The sequence below is a fragment of the Phascolarctos cinereus genome, unplaced genomic scaffold (assembly GCF_003287225.1).
Source record: "Phascolarctos cinereus isolate Bilbo 61053 unplaced genomic scaffold, phaCin_HiC Scaffold_5;HRSCAF=322, whole genome shotgun sequence".
Classification (NCBI taxonomy): Eukaryota; Metazoa; Chordata; class Mammalia; order Diprotodontia; family Phascolarctidae; genus Phascolarctos; species Phascolarctos cinereus.
The window spans coordinates 348,647,525-348,655,038 of record NW_027555958.1 but is presented as its reverse complement, the minus strand read 5'-3'; the positions used below and the strand labels follow the sequence as shown (position 1 = coordinate 348,655,038).

Genomic DNA, 7,514 nt, shown 5'->3' with positions numbered 1-7,514 from the left:
ATGTAATGGAAAAAAGACTGGATTTGGAATAAGAGGAGCTGGACTCAAATCTTAGTTTTGTGTGACCTTGGACAAATCATTTAACCAATCTGGGCCTCAGTTTCCCAACTGTAAAAGGAAAGTGTTGGATTAGATGGCCCCTATGGTCTCTTCCAAGTCTAAATGCAGGATTACATGATTATTTGATCCCCATGTAGACTAAAAAAAAAGGAAAAAAAGGCTTTGTTTTTATAGTTTGGAAAATTACATCTGTGTTTGTCCTAGCCACACACATCTCCCTTACCCCTTGGGATCCTCTCCCCACCTGCCTTGTTCCTATTCTAGAATTGTACAGTATTTGGAATTTTCTATGCCTGGAAACTTCCAGATTCTTGGTTAAGTGGTTCCCTCCCTGCCTATAATATCAGAAAGGAGAAACTAATCAGATGTTTCTACGTGGGACTGTCTGTCCTCTCTATAAAAACACCTGGCTCGGTTTGGCTTTTCCTAGCTTCCCAAACACAGCAAGGTGACTCTTAGCTCCTTGGTGATAAGAGCCTGGTCTAAAGACGACAAGCCAAGGTAGGGCAGACCATCAGTAGATTAATAATAAGAGATAATAAGGTTGACCAAATATTCAACACACATTTACATTATGCCTGAAGTTCTATGGCAACTACCGTTACATGATGGGGCACCAATAGTATAGGGGATGAAGGCTGCCTTAGTTTCCTTCCCTTGGAACTACACAAAGTTCTTGCCTCCCCAAGATAGTCCCTTGAGCATTTCTGGTTACAACCTGCTCTTATCAGCACTGACTGGCTCATCTGAGTCTTTTGCAAAGTCCCTTTAGAGCCCAGTAATAAATCCCAAAACTCTCCCAGCATGGCATAGCGGAAAGAACACTGCATTTGGAATCAAAAGACATGTATTTGAATCATGGATCGGCTATTTAACACTTGAGGCAAGTCACTCACTCTTTCTGGGCCTCAGTTTCCCCTTTTGTAAAACAGAGCTTTGGACTAGATTGTGTCTAAGGTCCCTTTCAGCTCTATAAATTCTGAGTCTACTCCAGGACTCTTATCTCTACCTTTTAAAACAGGCCAATTTACATAAAGGAAAACTTGTTTCCTGGCCACAGAATACACTCTAATAATTATTAACAAACATATAATTACTGGCCAAAGGGAACTGAGTCTATGGATGGCTCAATGCTAACCCATCTCCACTGCTGGAAAAACAACTAATAGAGTGGATTAATTGTGCCAAACTTGTAATACAAAAGGAGAACATTTCGGCCTAATGCAAATGTTTAACTTACTTATTAGTAGCTTAATGTATTATCATCTTCCTCCCTCTCCCCTAGTCTTTTTGGAAATGCTCCATGTATATTACAAGAAAAAGACTGAAGAAATCAGTAATCCTGTCTGCCCAGGCATGATTCTCCCCAGGCCATTGATTACAATGGATCCTTTCTAAGATGAGAATAGGGAGGTAGCTCTTGCAGAAAGGAATCTCACTGAACAGCCTGTTCTTGAGGCTGAAGGCCAAGCTCAGTGGAAACATGGACCTCAGGCACAGATGGGTGTCACATCAGTGTGTCAGAGGGCCGTGGCCACCAACATGCACATCTCTCTCTCCAAATGCTAACAGGTCAGGACTTTCAAAGAATTATGGAATCTTAAAATTGGGAGGGAACTTAAAGTTCATCTAATTTAACTTTCCATCTCCAATGTAGATATCTCCTCTACAGTTTTCCTGATACGTGGTCATCCAACTTCTTGAACATTTCTTGTGACGCGGAGCTCACTGCTTTATGAGACAACCAACTCATTCTGTTGTTAGATATTCAGATATAAAGTTCTTCCTTCTGTCTAGTCATCGACCATCCTGTAACTTTCCACACAGAGCTCCCGCTTCTACCATCTGGAACTATGTAGGACAACTAAATCTTTTTCTAAATGGAATCCTGTCAAACCAATTAAAGGAAGAATTTCCCTAAGTCCCAGTTCCTTCAAAAGCTTCACATATGATGCTTTCTAAACCTCTTCTTTTCTTAGTCATTGGCCTCTGGTCATACGCCATGTTTGTCAATAACAATCCCACAGAAAAACAATTCATCGTGGCTGCAGATGGCATGGCTAGCCCCAGGCACCAAATGTATACTAGGGAAGACTGGACAGCTCAGCATAACTCATCACCACCAATGGGAAGAGAGCTCAAAGTATAAGTCTTATCCTTAGTCAAACCAAGTTGAGAAATTTCCAAAAGGGGGATCTGGATGAGTTGAGGGGGAAGCAGCAGCTTGCCCTCTGAGGAATGATAAAGTAGATTCACAGGTGCTTTCCAGATGAGAGATCACATGGTTACAGGAAGCGAAGAAGAATCAAGGTTAGTTGCTGACTCCCTGCTAAGGGGTGCTGAGGCACGTATGTATAAACCCAGTGGCAACCAGAAAGAAGCCTGTGTTGTCTTTCTCAGGGCAGGTACCCAAGACATGGCAGAGAACCTCCCAAGACTTGTCCGAACAGAGGACTCCTACCCACTTCTATGACTCATATGGAGAAAAATGATATTGGCAGAAGGAATCTAGGAGACATTGTTGAAGTCAGAACTAACCCTAGGTTTGAAGTCAAAATCCAGCTCTTCAGGGTCACCTGTGTGACCTTGAGCAAGTGATTGAATGTTTCTGGGCCTCAGTTTCCTCATCTGGAAAATGAAAGGGTTGGACTATGCTGTGAGATAGTCTCTTCCAGTCTGAAGTCTACAATCCCAGGATCCATGACATACATATGGGGTTGGGGGTGGGGAGGGAGGAATGTACCTAGTAGCAGGACATGACAGAGAGGTCTGGGTTTTAGCTTGGTGAGAAGTGAAGAGATGGTTGGCCTAGAAACCTTCTCATTCCTTCCTTTTGTTGGGAGGAGGTGCGGGGAGTTTCTTTTTGTGTATTATTGAGATAGGCTTTGTGGAGAGGCCGGCAGCTAAAGAGGGTGGATCCTGATTTGGGTTGGTAGAAGCCCTGAATAGAAGGCACCATTGTAATTTGGTGTCTCTTTCACCAGTGGTGCCATTTTTATATCAAAGACTCTTTACCACCATCTTCCATCTGCTCCTTCCAGAAATCTGTGCCTCCATTCATCTCTTTCCTAGGTTGCACAGACCTGTTGTTTTAGCAGTAGACAAAATTACTCATTGTAAGGAGGGGTGCAGTTGATGAGAGGCAGCGAGGTGGAACACTGGATATGGAGTCAGGAAGACCTTCGTTAAAATCCACCCTCATACATGTAATTAGCTGTGCGATCTTGGGCAAGTCACTTAACCTCTGTTTCCTTCAGTTTCCTCACCTGTAAAATGGGAATTATAATAGCACCTTTTTTTTGGCATACAATAAGCATTTAATAAATGTTCACTCAATCCTTCAGTCCAGCATCTCTGCCTTGGGTGAAAACAAGAGGGAAATTTCCCTCGTGGGGCGATTCACAGAGGCATCGGTGGTGCCAGAGGCGCCTCTAGGCCTGTTCTTGATCCTCCTCTGCTAACAGGCCAGACAGCTGCTCATTAGACACACTCAGGTCCTGGCACAGTCCCATGGCCAGGCTGAGGTAGGTGACCAGGAGATGCTTGCACTGGTATATGGTTCTTCCACTAGGAGAGGGAGATGCGAGTAACAGAACGTCGATCGACAAGGTCCAAGGCCTGGATGGCGGATGGACCAAATACAAATTTCAACGCCAACAGGAGTTCACTGGGCACTTCAGATGCTTCCCCATAGGTGGCTGCAATCTCGCCCAGAATCTCCTCCAGGGTTATGGTGCGGATCAAATGAGATAATATCTGTAAAGCGCTTAGCACAGTGCTTGGCCACATAATAGGTACTATGTAAGGGCTAATTTTTATTATTACTATTAATTTTATTATACAGACCCACAGAATTTCGGAGTTGGAAGGGACCTTATGCAGAGGTTATATAATCCTACTTGTACCTGAACAATAATCTTCCTTACAATGTACCTAACAAATGGCCAACTTTTTTCTTGAAGGACTCCAACCAGGGGAAATCCATAACTACTTGAGACAGCCCATTCCATTTTTGGATAACTCTAGTAGTTAAGAAGTCTTTCTTGAAATGAAGCTGAAATCTGCCTCTTTGGCCTTTCCTTCCACCACCCCTCCACCCCTTCAGCACCCCACCCCCTGCCCCCTGCTTTATGCTCTCTGATTACCTCTCATCTACTCTGTAAATATTTTTGTATGTACCTAGTTATTTACATGGTGTCTATTCCATTTGAATGTAAGTTCCTTGAAGGCAGGGACAGTTTTTTACTTTCCTTGTCTCTCCAGTGCTAAGCACAGTGCCTAGCACATAGTTAAGCACTTAGTTGAAGCTTTCCCCCACTTACTTCTATACACTAATTCTTAATTCTGCCCTCTGGGGTCAGGCAGTGTAAGTCCAACCCTCCTCCACGTGACAGCCCTTCGATGCAAAATTTCTAAAAATTTTGAAGCCAGGGGAAACTGCCCCTTTTTGCTCCTTTAACAAAAGTCCCTCCAAAACTAGAGATTTGTGGAGATTTTAAATATATCATAAAACATTAAAGTTGAAAGATTAGTTTACAGATTACTGTTTAAAGACAGATCACAAAGATGGCAGGAAGGCAGAATATAGTTGTGATGGGGAATTTCTAACTATCTGGGGGTTAACTAATGGGGGATTATCTATTTCTAACTATTTGCTAGAGGGAAAAGAATGAACTTTTTTAAGGTTTGTGTTGCCTTGCTGATGGTTTCATCTTTTCAGAAGAGAAAGAAATGGTTAGGGGCCCTGGAATTGTGGATCTGACTGAACAGTAGGACTTCAGGCACAGTCTGATATTACCTCAAACTTGGGAGGAGTAGGTTGCAAAGAATTTAGACAAAGGACGGGTAGGATTCCGTGGCCTGAGAGTCTGAAAGAAGTTGGCTTGAGAAGGACATCTGAGGCTCTTGAAAATGCAATTATGATGAAGCAGTTACAAATTATTCTGCTGAGGAAGAAAAACAGCAGGTGCCTAGAGAGACTGATGCAGCTGTATGGAGAACTCACTCAAAATTTCAAATAGAAAAGTTTCGAGAGATTGAAGAGGGACAGCTTTAAGAAGGTTATAGGCTAGTTTGATCCAAGAGGCTTATGATAAGTGCTAAGGGAAATCAGGAGAACTTGAAAAAAAAAAAACCCCAACCCAAACAACTTGGGCTCAAGAAGAAGATAAACAGATAGGAGAGTTCTTTAGGATGCTAGTGGATGAAGATGGGGAGCTGAAACTACTCCTCTCCTCTCTGGACTACTTATGACACATGGATTCTCAAGGTTCTTTTTCTACCTCTCTGGCCAGTCCTGCTCTGCTTTTACTGGCTGCTTATTTTTCATGCATTCCTCAAACACTGATGTTTCCCAAGGCTCGTGCTCTTTCCCTTTCATCTTGTGATCTCTTCTACTTGTGGCTCCAATTATTATTTCTGGACAGTCAGATAATAAAATATTTATTAGGCGTCTACTATGTGCCAGGGACTCTATTAAGTTCTGGGGATTAAAAAAGATAGTTCCCGCCCTCAATGAAGTTACAATCTAATGGAAGAAAACACACAAAAGGAAGCTAAAAATCAAGAGTGGGAGAGGGGAAAGGGGCACCCAGTATAGGAGGAGGGTATGATGGAAAAATCCAAAAGAGGGCAGCTAGGTAGGAAAAAGTGATATATCTAGGCAGTTCTCCAATTCTGTATTTCTAATCTCAGTCTCTCACCAGCTGTCTCATATTTTCACCTACCCATGAGATAGATATTGGTAGCTAGGTGGTGCAGTGCACAGAGTACCAGGCCTGAAGTCAGGAAGACTCATCTTCCTGAGTTCAAATCTGGCCACAGACACTAGTTGTGTGACCCCAGGATAGTCACTTAACCCAGTCTGCCTCAGTTTTTTCATCTGTAAAATGAGCTAGAGAAGGAAATAGCAAACCACCCCGGTTTCTTTGCCAAGAAAACTCCAAATGGGGGCATGAAGAGCTGGACACAACTGAAATGACTGAACAATACCACTGGACAGAGATCTTTACCAGATGTCCCAGACAGACCTCATCCTCTCTGCCTGTTAGGTCTAGGCTCAAGGATTTCACATGAGAATAGCGACACATACAGAGTTAAAAACAAACGTGACTTTACTTAATTGTGGCAGTGATAATACTGAAAGAGAACAGGTTGCAACAAAACAAAAAAACTGCTGATAACATTGGGCTTTTTGGATATGCTTGGGTCAGTTTTGTGTCACTGGTTTTTTTTCTCATCTCCCATTTGTTATAAGGGATGGCTTTCTGGGAAGGACCTGGGGAAGGGATATATTGGGAAATGTAGGTGACATAAAAACAAAAGATAACAAAACTTATTAAAAAAGAAGAAAACATTTCCAAAGAATGTCTGCTAAAAAGCAGTTGCCTGTGAGTGGAATCAACACATAGTTCCTCAGGCATGGGTACTACTGCATCTAGGACATATGATCTTTATACTGGGGAGAGGGGAGGTACCTTATGCCATGACCAGTAAACCACAGATCTAAAGAGGTAGGGAGGGTGTATTTTCAATTTATACTGTTCTTAGATGAAGCTGGCTGCCATCTTGGCACAAGGCAATGATTAGATAATATAGGTCAAGGATGGCTACTGTCCAGATGCTATGTAAAGGTTTTACAATTTGGGATCTAATTTATCATGTGCACAGACAGCCTGCTTGGTTAACTTTATCTCTTCCTGTCCTGTATGTCTTGTCCCAAGTTACTGGCAACCAGCCTTACACCATCTTCCTGTTTGAGGACCTTGGAATATTTAAACTTTTTAACTGACTGTACAGACCTCCACCATTCTCCTTATGTCCATCCCAGCCACTCAGGGTTGAACTCAAGTTTTCTTTAGACTGTTCCCTCTTCCTCAGCACCCTCCCCCACATTATACTGACAACTCTACCCCCACAATCTATCTTGTATCCATTACCTCCCGTTACAGTTCAGCTCTTCCTCATCTCTTAGCCTCTCCCTGACCACAGTAATCTTCCTAATATACAGTTTGGATTTTGTCATTCCTCTCCTTCTCACTGCCCACAAAGTAAAGTTCCACTTATCCATTTCCCATGATCCTAATCAGGGGCCTCCTCCACCATGTGGCTCTGGTCTGCTTCTCCAGCATTAGCTAAAACTACTCCCCCTTACATACTCCCTATTCTAGCCAAACTGGACTTACTTGCTGCCCCCTCTCATTGCTGTCTCTAGTCTCCAATCAGCTCAGGCTGATTCCCATGCCTACTACGGTCTCTGCTCCTCCTCATTTCTACTGAAATCCCTCCCTTCCTTCAATGGCCAACTCAGTATCACTTCTTCCTTGAAGCCTTCCCTGAATCCCTCCAGCAAAATGCAAGCTCTCTTTGATTATCATAAATATTCTACCAATCATTCTAAAATCAGTTTCACAAAACATTTTTTTTTCCAATGGGAGGGCATGGGTGGGGAGGAA

At 42.8% G+C, this 7,514-nt stretch overlaps 1 pseudogene; it reads right to left on the bottom strand.

Moving 5' to 3' along the window:
* Positions 1-3,353: 3,353 nt before the first annotated feature.
* LOC110205434 (zinc finger SWIM domain-containing protein 7 pseudogene) lies at positions 3,354-3,849 on the bottom strand (annotated as a pseudogene).
* Positions 3,850-7,514: the final 3,665 nt, after the last annotated feature.